The sequence below is a fragment of the Puma concolor genome, chromosome B2, assembly GCF_028749965.1.
Source record: "Puma concolor isolate L17-30 chromosome B2, mPumCon1.1.hap2, whole genome shotgun sequence".
Lineage (NCBI taxonomy): Eukaryota > Metazoa > Chordata > Mammalia > Carnivora > Felidae > Puma > Puma concolor.
Genome location: NC_141671.1, coordinates 103,975,426 through 103,988,016, shown reverse-complemented (window position 1 = coordinate 103,988,016; position 12,591 = coordinate 103,975,426). Strand labels below are relative to the sequence as shown.

At 40.8% G+C, this 12,591-nt stretch overlaps 1 long non-coding RNA gene across 2 annotated transcripts in view; it reads left to right on the top strand.

The window, feature by feature from the left end:
• The window catches only part of LOC147581156 (uncharacterized), an 82,689-nt gene extending 70,098 nt beyond the window's left edge, over window positions 1-12,591 (top strand). Inside the window, exons 2-6 of one of the 2 annotated variants that reach the window (XR_015251485.1) lie at window positions 6,846-7,295; window positions 9,398-9,523; window positions 9,623-9,790; window positions 10,450-10,544; window positions 12,363-12,591. This is a non-coding gene — a long non-coding RNA (uncharacterized LOC147581156). The remainder of the gene's footprint in view (window positions 1-6,845; window positions 7,296-9,397; window positions 9,524-9,622; window positions 9,791-10,449; window positions 10,545-12,362) is intronic. The other variant, XR_015251484.1, reaches the window with a different exon arrangement.

Genomic DNA, 12,591 nt, shown 5'->3' with positions numbered 1-12,591 from the left:
GCAGGCTCCAGGCTCCGAGCTGTCAGCATACAGCCTGCTGCGGGGCTTGAACACGTGAACCACGAGATCATGACCTGATCCTGAAGTAGGACACTTAACTGACTGAGCCACCCAGTTGCCCCAACACCCTCCTTTTCTTTGTTTTCTTTGCCTACTTGGAGAAACAGAAACAAAATTAAATGTTTGGCATATAGGAAGTTATCGTATGTAAGGGCAATCTGCTTTCACTGTCATAGTCTACCAAATGAGCTTAGTTGAAATGATCTTGTCTCAGAATGGTTGTAGGATATCAAACTTGAAAGCTGGTCTTTATAACTTTGATATTGTAATGTATAGATGAGGCCCAGAAGAGTAAATGCCTTTATGACCTTGTGATCCCAATCTGGGTTGAAATAAAGGCTTTGGTGACGTATTGATTGATTGATTGATTTTTTAAGATTTCTTTATTTTTGAGAGAGAGCGCACAAGAGAAGGGGCCGAGAGAGAGGGGAGGAGAGAAGATACGAAGCAAAGTGGGCTCTGCACTGACAACAACAAGCCCGATGTGGGTCTCGAAACCACAAACCGTGAGATCATGACCTGAGCTGAAGTCGGTCGCTCAACCAACTGAGCCACGCAAGTGCCCCGGTGACACGTTGATTTTGAACAAATGGCACAATTGATAGTTGAAGTAGCAATTGCCTAAGAGATGTGATCACTCTGTTGCTCTGGAGAAACCCAAGGGATCTTTGTGCTATTATTATTGGTTTGAAATCAAATTGGTGACCCTAAGTAAGCCAAAAGAAGCTCTGAAACCATCATTAATAATTAAATGATGGAGTCCAAATTATAAGTGGAATCAATGTCTTCTTTTCTCCAAGAATCGGAATCATACTGTTTTTCCTAAATAACTGCCGGACACAATTGGTTTCTCTTAAAAGATGAGCTTGTCTTTACCTCCTTACCAGTGAAATGGTGAATCATAAAAACAGATACAGCTCTCAGATCTGACAGTTTAATACTTTTCTTCAGTACTGGATTTACTTAGAAAAGGGACATCTTCAAATTCTTGGCTACGGAACATCTGAACAAGCACAAATACTTCTACAACCCATAATTGCCAGTTTGGACCAAAAAAAAAAAAAAAAAAAGTATGGCTTTTTGTGGATTAAAGACTTAGATTTCAAGCAGTGACTGCCCCCCCCACCCCAATCTCCCACTACCAAATCCAGCAGTCTTATAAATACAACGTAAATTTGCATGAACTATAATTACTGTGGTCAATTATGCTACAGCAAGCACATAGTTTTTCCTCAAACATTTTCATAAGCAAGGAAGAAACTGCCTTTATGACTCATGTTTAGAGATGGGCCAACAAATTTGGGTCATGTGAGAGCTGACTTGTTTTTTTTTTTTTTTTTTTTTCCCTGCACACTGAAGATGTGTTCATGTTTAGGGGAATCTAACTAAATCAACTTTCTATTACTTTGATTGGGTCCAGATGAAAAGTAATTCAAAAATAGGTCAGAGTTTTTAAATCCTGAGGATATCTTTAAAATAAGCAGACCTCTTGCTTACTAACTAGTTTATGACCATATACCTTCTGATGTAGTGTAATTATTTAAAAAAGCAGCTTTATGGGAGTATAATTTATGTCCCATAGCATTCACCCATTGTAAGTAGATAATTCAAAAATTTTTGTGAATGTATATAGCAATGTAACCTTTACCTTATTTCAGTTTTAGAACATTTCCATCACCCCTGAAATTTCTCTTGTGCACTTTATATAGGCCTTCCTGCTTCTACTTCCAGCTCCCAGCAACCATCGATTTGCATTTTCTCTCTACAAAATTTTTTTTTTTTTTTCTGGACATTTCATGTAAGTGAATTAAACGGTAATTATGCCTCTTGTGTCTTACTTTGTTTTGGGGATCGGTCTAGGTTGCAGCATGCATCGGTTGTACTATCCTTTGATTGCTGAATAATATTCCGTTTTATGGATATGTCACATTAAAAAAAAAATCCATTTACCAGTTGATGGACATTTAAATTGTTTCCAGTTTGGGGCCATTATGTCTAATGCTGCTACGAACATGCATTGACGTGTCTTTGTGTAGACATATGCTTTCATTTGTCTTACATAGATTCCTGAGAATTGAATTGCTTTATTATATAGGAAGTTTCTGTTTAAATTTTTAAGACAGTGTTAAATGTTTTCCAAAGCATCCATGCCATTTTACATTTCCACCAACAATATATGAGAGTTCCCATTCCTCCACACCATCATCAATACTTGGTATTGCATTCTCTGTCTTTTTGATTATAGTGATATTAGTAGATGTAAAGTGGCATGTCATTATGGTTTCAATGTGCATTTTCCTAATGACAAATGATGTTTAGCATCTTCTCATGTGCTTAATCAACTATGTGCATATCTTCTTTGGTGACATGACTAAAAATATTTTGCCCATTTTTTTTTTTTACATTTATTTTTTTGTTGAGAGACAGAGAGAGACAGAGCATGAGCAGGGGAGGGGCCGAGAGAGGGAGACACAGAATCTGAAACAGGCTGCAGGCTCTGAGCTCTCAGCACAGAGCCCGACGCAAGGCTTGAACCAATGAACTGTGAGATCATAACCTGAGTGGCAATTGGACACTTAACCGACTGAGCCACCCAGGTGCCCCATTTTGCCCCTTTTTAAATTGGGATGTTTGTCTTATCACTGAGTCATAAGTGTGTGTTACTTATTTGGGTACAAGTCCTTTATCAAACACATGATTTGCAAATATTTTCTTCTGGTCTGTGACTTGCCTTTTTATTTAAAAAAAAATGAGGTGCAAATATTTTTAACTTTGATGAGGTAAAAATATTCTAAATTTTAATGGAGTCCAATTTACCAGGTTAGCAGCTTAAAATTATTCATGGACTCTCTATAAACCACAAGGGCATAGTCAAGAATCCATAGCACCACATACAAAATCACAGAAACACATACAAAGTCAGATCTGACTTCCATGCATCTCTGCACGACTTTAGCCCATGACCGGATTTTGTCTCTCATTCCATGTTTTAATCAGAATGTTATCTCCTGCACCCTCTTAATTGACCATGTCATTTCTGCTCCCTATGCTTTTGCTCTGGTTCGTCTTTCTACTCGGACCAATGTCGCACATCCCTTTCCCTCTCTGGCTAAATTCTTCTCTTTCTAACTCCTTTATAACTAAGATCCTCTGGAAAACCTCTGCTATTCCTCCCTCCCAGGCTGGGTTGGGTGCTCTTCCTGAATGTCTATTTCAGTCTTCGCCTATTTCAGTCTTAGCATATCTCACAGTATTCTGTAATTTTTGTTATATTGTCTTCCTTATCCAAGAATAAAGTTGTTTAGATAAAGGGCTAGTTTTTAGGTAACGGGTTAGTTTTTCTTTGTATTTCTAGTGCCTAGCATAACTGCAGTTTTATTATAAGTACTTAATAAATATCGACTGAATATATGCTGTGTTTCAAAAAGTCATGAAGAGCCTGACTTTTAGGAAAGCAAATCTATTCAGTGGATTATAACCAATCAGAGATAAGCATTCACCAAACCTACATGTTCAGAGAAATAAGATTATCAGAAAGATTCTGGATTCAGCATCAAACCGTTTGTTCAGTTTTATTCTATAAAGACACTGTTTTATTCTATAAAGAACTATCTGCTTTACAAGAGTTTTCTCTAATACTCACAACACCCTCGTGTAAGAGAGGTAACTGTTGATGTCCCTGTTTTATAGGAAAGAAAACTCAGAGTAAGTGTCTTGACTGAGGCCATCTAGCCATTTGTAATGGGAAAGAGAACAGGTCATTTATAAACTTAGCATGATAAGAAATCATGGCTTCGAGGAATGCACTTAATAAATGTTCAGTGAACACACACTATGTGTCAAAGAATATTCTAGGAGCTATGAATTTAAAAGGAAAAGAGGAAACAACATTTTTTTTTGCAGTCATGGAGTTTATGATCTAGGTGGTCATGCCATTTCCACTAAAACAATGGATGCTACTCTAACCAACATGTTAAGAGAGAAAAACTGAGCCTTCAATTCACTTGAGATAGTAAAGACAGAAAACGATAAAAAATTTGAGTCATACAGACATGAGAATGCTTGTTTCATCCCTCATTTTTCTTTTCTAAGTGGGAGTTGAGAAATGAATGGATTTTCATATACACAGGGGTTTGCCAGCAACATAAACATCATAACCTGTCCCTGGCCCTGCCCCTGGCCCTGGAATGGCCAACTATTTGGCCATGATATCTGTCAGAGAGACCAGGCAATGCCTATGTATGCAGTGCTGTGTTTAGGAAAGAGTCAGAAGAGAAAGGATAATTGGAAAAGGTGGGAAGGAGGTAGGAAAATTGAAAATGCAGTGGGGAAGAGAGAGAACAAGGACATAATCATTGTCAAGACCAACGTCTGTGGGTCTTCTCTCTGTATCCTGAGGGTAGGGCCCTGCCCGTGCTGGTAATTATTATATGACTTGGGACCTAGCACAAGGCCTCTCCCTTGGTTAGTGTTCACTAAGTATATTAGAAATATGATTTATTGAAATAAGTCTATTCATTAAATTAAAAAAAAAAATTTGTTGATCGCTCTGGGATCCTAACCATAGTGCGAGGTGTTGGTCCCTGCCTTCAAGGGATACACACGATATTTAGGGAAAGAAACAAAATCGAATTATTGAAAGGAAAGTATGATAAATACTGTAACAGAGAGGTGAATAAAGTGCTATGAAAATGCTAGAAAGAGATACTTGCGCTGTCTCAGGATTAGGGGAAAGCTTCGTGGAGCGTCTGACATTGGAGCTGGGAAGGTTACTTAGGGCATGGTCTGGAGTGACTGGCCGGTTCAGGATACAATGGGAATGTCACAGTGGCTAGAGAGAAAACACGAGGACAGAAGAGACCGAGGACATGTGAAATTTACAAGGCCAGGCTAGCCAACTGGATGACCGGCTGGGGCATCCGGCGGGCAGTAGGGACACACGTTAGTTCACCCGCTGTGCCGTCAGGGCTATCTTTTTAAAAATATGTTTTGTGATGTTAATACCCTTCTCAAAGCCACAAAGCCACTCATCCATCATGAAGAATTATGTAATATGGGTTTCCACAGGCTGATGAGGCCTCTAGATAGACATGCACACGAAAGTCTAATTGTGGAAGCACTAGTCCACATAAGTCACTGAACCTTCGTGGCCTTAGCCCTACTTCCTGGTATCCATGCCCTGGTATAATCCTCACTAACACTGAGTTAGTGCAGGTCTATGTATCAAACAGAACACAGAGGAAGGGATGGTTTGCCACTTCTAAGGCTAGGTCCTAACATATACTGGGGCATCGCCTGTTTCGTTCTCTCTTCATTTATGTGCTCTGGGGAAAGCCAGTCGCTATGTCATAAGGACATTCCAGGAGCCTGTGGATTACCCCGTGTGGGAAGGAACTGAGGCCTCCTGGTGACTGCCATGTGAGTGAGCCGTCTTGGAGGCAGACTCTTCAGCTTCTGTCAAGCCTTTTCTGATGGCTGCAGCCCCAAGCAGGAATCCCGAGGGACTTCTGAGTCAGAGCCACTAGCTAAGCCGCTCCCAAATACCAGACCCATAAAAAGTTTTAGATAATAAGTGTTTGTGGTTGTAAGCCACTGAATTTTAAGATGATTCTTTAGGCAGCAATTGATAATTCATACATCACTGATCATGTAAAGTCAGAGTTAAAAGGGACTCCAGTGATTAAGCAAGGCAGGCACTGATAGCTGGGTTCACCCTTTCCCATGAAGCCTGAAGAGATTTGATCAGAGCTGGCACATGTTGAGACCCCTTGACGATCCCTGATTCTAAGAGATGCAGGGCTTCGTCCAAGTTTGCGTGTGTAATTAATGAGAAGAACTCCATTTACTGATTGCAAGTCCAGGTCTTTGCCACTATATTGTGCTACCGTCCATAAAAATGACTTAATTTAACCTTTTTAGTTTTTAGGAGATATCCATTCACTTGCTGAACATCAGTCACTCAGCTTGTTAGGAATTACTCATTTGGGAAGAAGGTACCATAGTGTTTAAGGAAGTGGAAGATAGTTTGATTCGTGGCAGGCTAGATAACGGCCCCCAAAGATATCCAGGTCCTAATTCCTGGAATCTACACATGCCACTATATATGGTAAAAGTGATTTTTCAGATGTAATTAAGTTGAGGATCTTGAGATGGGGAGATTATCCTGGATTTTCTGGGTAGAATAGAATCTAAATGTAATCACAACTGTCCTCTTAGGTGGGAAGCAGAGAGCAATTTGATAAAGAAAAGGAGAAGGCAATGTGATGCAGGATAAGAAGAGAAAAGATTATGTGATGCAGGGCCATGAGCCAAGGAATGAGGACAACATCCTTCCTGGAAAAGACAAAGAAACAGATTCTCCCCTGGAGCCTCCAGAAGGAGCCAGCCCAGATGACCCTTTGATTTTAGCTCACTGAGACTGATTTCAAATTTCTGACCTCCAGAACTATAAAAGAATCAATTTGTGTACCAATCCATCTCCCCGTCTTGTTAGTTTGTGCGAGGCCATCTTTCCAAGACTCTGTTGTGTCCTCTGTAAAATGGGAATAATAAAATATCTATTTCACAGAGTTGCTGTTAGATTATGATCATTCATGTAAAATGCTCAGGATAGGACTTGGCTCGTGGAAGGTTCTTTATAAAGTTGGCTACTGATTTGGTCTAGACAGGAAGATTGCAACATTTTTTGCCTCCTTTCCACTAACTCAAGTAGAGTACTAAGTAGCTCTTGGAATACAGAAAGGGTTGCATATTTATTAACTGTTCGAATGTCACTATCCTATCAGGCACTCCGACCCTATTGGCTTCATCTGCTCTGATCGTCTTTTCTCAAGAGTTGACTGCAAGATACAGAAAAGGCAAATGGATGGAATGACTGGAAAATAACCCCTGAATGAGAGAACTAAAGAGGGTCTTGAAGGGATTTCTTTGCCTATTATCTGTGTTCAGGGAAAGTCACACAAAACAGGTGAAAGGTTATCCTGTTTGTAAAGATCTCTACCGAGGGAGTGCCCACAACCTTTCCTAGTAAGGTCCCTTGGTGCAGATGAAGACTGTTCTTGATTTTCAAAGAAGACTGCACTGATGTCTGTAAGTCTCCTCTGTGGAAAGAAATAGAACGGCTTTGTTTTTGAGAACGGCTTAATACACAGTGCGGCTCAAAAGAGTCTGTTGTGAAAGTGGCCACGTGTTAGTTACCTGGCCGTGTCTCCGTTTTGGTTTCAGGACCACTGAAGGTAAGAGGCAGCAGAGTTGCACAGAGATTTTCTTTTCCTTATCCTGGATTACACTTCAAAATGTCACGAATGAAAAAGAAAACGTATAATAAATCTATTTACTTACATTATTCATCCCTACAACTCTGTTTTCTGTAGACTCTTGTATTTTCTATTTTTCGCTTCGTGGATTCGGCATTTGTATTCTGTTGTTTATAGGTACTGGTTACATCTGCATAGATGAAGTGCTCTGTGGTTTCTACTGTGAGCCCTTGGGGGGCGGGAACAGCTTCTACACCTTTCTCTTGTATAGCGTTTGGTGGAACTTCTTGTCCCCCAGGGCTGTTTTATGATGACAGAGATGTCACTATAAAATGAAGCTAAAGGAACATTGTTTACTTTTATTTTAATATTTATTTATTTATTTATTTTCAAAGAACATTAATTTTTTTTTTTAGCTTATTTATTTTGAGAGAGAGAGAGAGAGAGAGAGAGAGAGAATATGAGAATGAGTGGGGTAGGGGCAGAGAGAGAGGAAGGTAGAATTCTGAGAAGGCTCCACGTTGTCCGTGCAGTGCACGACGCAGGGCTCGATCCCATGAACCGTGATGGAGTCAGACACTTAACTGACTGAGCCACCCAGACACCCCTCAAAGGACTATTTTTTTTTTTAAATAGGGTCTTTTGCTGTTGGGTCTTTAGGGGGTGTCTCTCTATTTACAGAGTAAAGAACTGAGGAAGAAGCGCTGTATCATCATGACAAGCAAATGTGGCCAAATGGCCCAGGCCAGTGATTTTCTAAAGGCCTGCAAAATCCTGGTCCTGTTGGAGATGGCCATGGAAACAAATGAATCTGGTTCACTGACCTGGCCTCTGATGCCAGACAAAGGTTTAGCCTAAGGATGAAAGACCAAGTTCCCTTCTATCTCTGAACATGTCTCAACCCTGGACGTTGTCCTTCTCCATCACTGAATCCCATGTTCACCCACCCCTGTGGTTAGCAGCTCATTAGAGGGGGGTGCATTTTTCCTAATTTAGCCTGGAATGGCTGATGTTTGTTGGGCTAACAGGGTGTGATGCCTGGTGCAGGAACAAAGTCAGTCTGAAGTCAGTTGACCAGGATGTCTTTCTCTCCGATGCAGACTCAACTACCCAAACTGTAATGGAGGCAGACATCTCCTAATTGAAGCGGCCTTGTTTAGCCAACAGAGATTGATGGCCGAGGTGGCATTAGGTTTGCTGCCTCACAGGTGCCATCTGATGGTGGCAGTTGAGCAGAACCTTAGTAGGTCTTTCGTGACAGCTTTGTAAGACACTGACTATAAGCCACACACAAATTACTTTTTCATATTTAAACATTTTTTAATCTTCAGTTTTCAGAGAGCGAGCGAGAGAGAGACAGAGACAGAGCATGAGCGGGGGAGGAGCAGAGAGACAGGGAGACACAGAATCCCACTCAGGCTCCAGGCTCTGAGCTGTCAGCACAGAGCCCAACGTGCTGCTCCTACCCACAAACTGTGAGATCGTGACCTGAGCCGAAGCCGGACGTGTAACCTACTGAGCCACCCAGGTGCCCCTCTTTTTCATATTTAGATGCTCTGATTGTACAAAGTAGGTGAGGAATGAACAAAGGCACATCCAGAGGGTGATGCTCAACCTCTCTCCAGATAAGAAGCTCAAATCAGCTTTTGCTTTTGTGGGGAATCAAAATTTAATATATAATCTAAAATCCTCCCAGCTTATGGAACTCAGTTCACAGGTTCTAGGAGAGAAGATGAAACTTTCATTTACCTTTACCCTATACGTGGAGAGATTCTGTGCATAACCGCTTAAACCAACAGCTGGTAGATTTTGATGCATTTTTATCTGCTTACACAAGATCAACTCCCACCATAAACACTGAATTCTGTTTATAACAGAAGGGCAGGATCCGCGGGTAGCATAACCAGAGCGCTCCAGGCTCTTTTTTTCCCCCCCTTTTCTCAGAGACTCCAGAGGAATGTGCCTTTGTACGGCCTCACTAGCATCCCTAAATCATGATTAATTTAAAGCCTTTTCTCTCCTTAGTTAGGCCTGACACAAGCAACCGCTTTTCTGTCACATCGATTTTTCTGTCCTTGCAGATTCGAAGCCAGGGTTGAGTCCTCCTAACAGGGCGAGTTCTCTGACAAGGAAGTTTTGCAAGCAAATTTACAGCTGGAGTCAAGCTCTTCAGTGAGGGCCAGAGGGGCACTGTCGCAATCCACTGGGTAAGTATGCATTTAATAGTGTTTATCCAAGCAAGTTTGTGATTTCTTCACTCTATGCAACAAATATGTTATTTGTAATACCTATCTTCTCTAATCTAGGTGTTTGAAAAATGCCTCTAACGTGTGTGGGCTAGAATACATTTTGTTTTTCTGTGGGCATATTCATTTAACAAGGGCAGCCTTTGAGGAACGATCAAAAACTGTTTGTCATTTTTCCAAATCATCTCTCTCTGCGGTGACCATGACTTAATCCTGAAGGAAAACAAGGTAATCTTTTCAAATAAACATTCTCAAGGATGTTTAGAGGGAACCCAGTCGCTAGTATGCAGAACCCTCCCCGTGACTGAAAATAGTTATATCGAAGGAATCCAATGACAGTAAGTTGGAGTGTTTGTAAGCATTTGGTATTTACAGATGATTGACAATAATAAGCTAAATTGCGAGCAAAGACGTGTGTGTGTGTGTGTGTGTGTGTGTGTGTGTGTGTGTGTGTGTTGGAAGAGTCACCTAGGATCTTGTTTCTCAGTGCTGTTGGTGGAAAATGAGGCACAGAGTGGTTAACCACTTTCCTTAGGTAAGGGAGCTGGTGAGGAACATTGGTGATATTTAGAACGTAAGCCCATCAGCTTTCCTGGGGCTCACCTGCTTCTGGTCAGAGTGACTAAGGGATGAAGAAACATTTGATCATGATGTAAAAAGGGAGCTCTGAAACCACAGCAATTGGTTAGTAAGCAATGCAGCTTAGTAGTACACGATTCCTAGTCTCAAGGAACTTGGCATGAAATAAAAAGAGGAAAGGCTCAGTATGTATTGAATAAACAAAACTTACTTGGATGATAGAATTAATTAAATCAATACAGACCAGGGGCATGAGAGTTTATCATATTACTGACATTATTTGCATTACAATTTTCTTTTTTTGCCAGTCTTTTCCCTTCTGGTCTCTGCGCTCTTGAAGGACATTTGGGCCTGAAGTCCCAGGACTTAAGGCTGATCCCGGCACAGATGAGGACAGGAAGAGGTGAGTGAATAAATTTGGTCTTGACTTTGGTATTTTTATCTCCCATTGTTTGTGGGCCTGATGTTCTCTAATTTATCATTTGCTCTTTAAGATGCCCATACATTCAAGGCATCTTTTTAAATATGTCCCCACCTACACACGACATAATTACATTATTACCTTGTTAAAAATCTTATAGCTGTGCTGTGCAGCAGAAACACAATGTGAGTTTTAAATTTTCTAATAGGCACATTAAAAAAGTGAAAAGAATAGTATAGTTCATTTAACTCAACATATCTAAAGCCTTGCCATTTCAGCAAGTCAATTAATATTATTAATTAACGGGATTACTAATGAGATAACTTACGTTATTTTTTTCATAGCAGGTTTCTAAAATCCAGTGTGCATTTTAACTTAATGGGCATCTCAGTTCAGACCTACTTTTTTTTTTTTTAACTTTTTTTAATGTTTATTTATTTTTGAGAGAGAAAGAGCACAAGCTGGGGAGGGGCAGGGAAAGAGGGAGACACAGACTCTGAAGCAGTCTCCAGGCTCTGAGCTGTCAGCACAGAGCCTGACACAGGGCTAGAACCCGCAAGCAGTGAGATCATGACCTGAGCCGAAGTCGGACACTTAACCGAATGAGCCCCCCCCAGGCGCCCCATTTCAGACCTACTTTTGACTATGATGTAGATTACTGCATTTCAGGTCAACAATGTGCACTTGTAACCGCTGTATTTAGCACAGAGCTAGAGTTCACATGTAGGTGTAGGCAACGTTTTCCCTGCCATTATGCACGTTCTCAACCCCTGTAGTTCAGAAATAATCCCATCCTCAGTCCCCTGTATGAAAGCTGGGTGACCAACCATCCTGATTTGCCCAAGGGTTTTCTGGGACACAGGACTTGCAACTGTAAAGCCAACACAATCTCAAGCAAAACCGAATGGCTCATCATCCCACGTGTAAACCATGCCTGTCCATCCACACATTTTATCCTCTTGGCCGCAGTGAGTGGATCAGATTTAGAACATATACACCTGCTGCCACTCATGAGATTTTGTGGGAACCACTGGGGAAAAGACCCTCACTTTCTGCAGTAGTTATTATATTGAGCTTCAGCTAACCTTCTTTACATCATGAGGAGAGAGCCTGATTGACAATAGTTCTTCAGAGAAAACCAGAGGTAGGGAAAAACTGAGTCTTGGTGACTTTTTATTTTGTATTTTTTTAGTTCCTGGATCCAGCCTTGCGTGAAGCTACTCTGCCCTTAAACTTTTCAGTAAGACAAAAAAGGAATGGAGATCTGCTGTTTGTTCCTCTCCTGTCTCTTTAGCTCTCAGACCTTTGCCTTTGCTCATGTTTGCGAGTGCTTTGCTCCATTGTAGTGACTCTCACGACGGATCGTAAGTCTCATTCTAGATATTGGAACAATCTAAAGTTCGTGAGATCTCCAACCCATGGGCTAGGGACCCTTGGGAGATTGTGGAGTTGTAAGGTCAGCATCTGAAAATCTGTCCATCCATTTATGTCTTCTTAATCAATGAATACTAAAAGTGAAATCATTAGCAAGTGGAAAGATAACACTTTTCGACAGCTCCAGGAGAAGACTGAGTAGGCATTCAATAAATATCATCGAGCTACTACTATATAACTTGACAAGGTTAAGTGCCCTATATGAAACATTTAACACATATTATAGCATAGTATTTAGACTGGACTATTATCCTTGTTGTTTTGACATAGAAAAATAAATTTATATATATATATATATATTCTTTATTCACTATTCATTTAACAAATTTATTTTTTAAACTATTATGTTCTTGATGACTTTAACAGGTGGTGAAGAAAATAAGCTTACAAATATAGCCTACGAAACCACGCATGAGTAAATAAAGAACTAGGAGACGCCACTGCAGAGGAGAGGACGAGAAGCACCTGAGGGCAGAGGTGGGAATGGGTGCAGAAGGGACTCTGACACAATCGGAGAAGCTCCCACAAGCATGGTGCTTGATGCCTGACACAGCAAAGTGTATCTGCTCTATTGCAAACGTCTTTACCTTTTTCA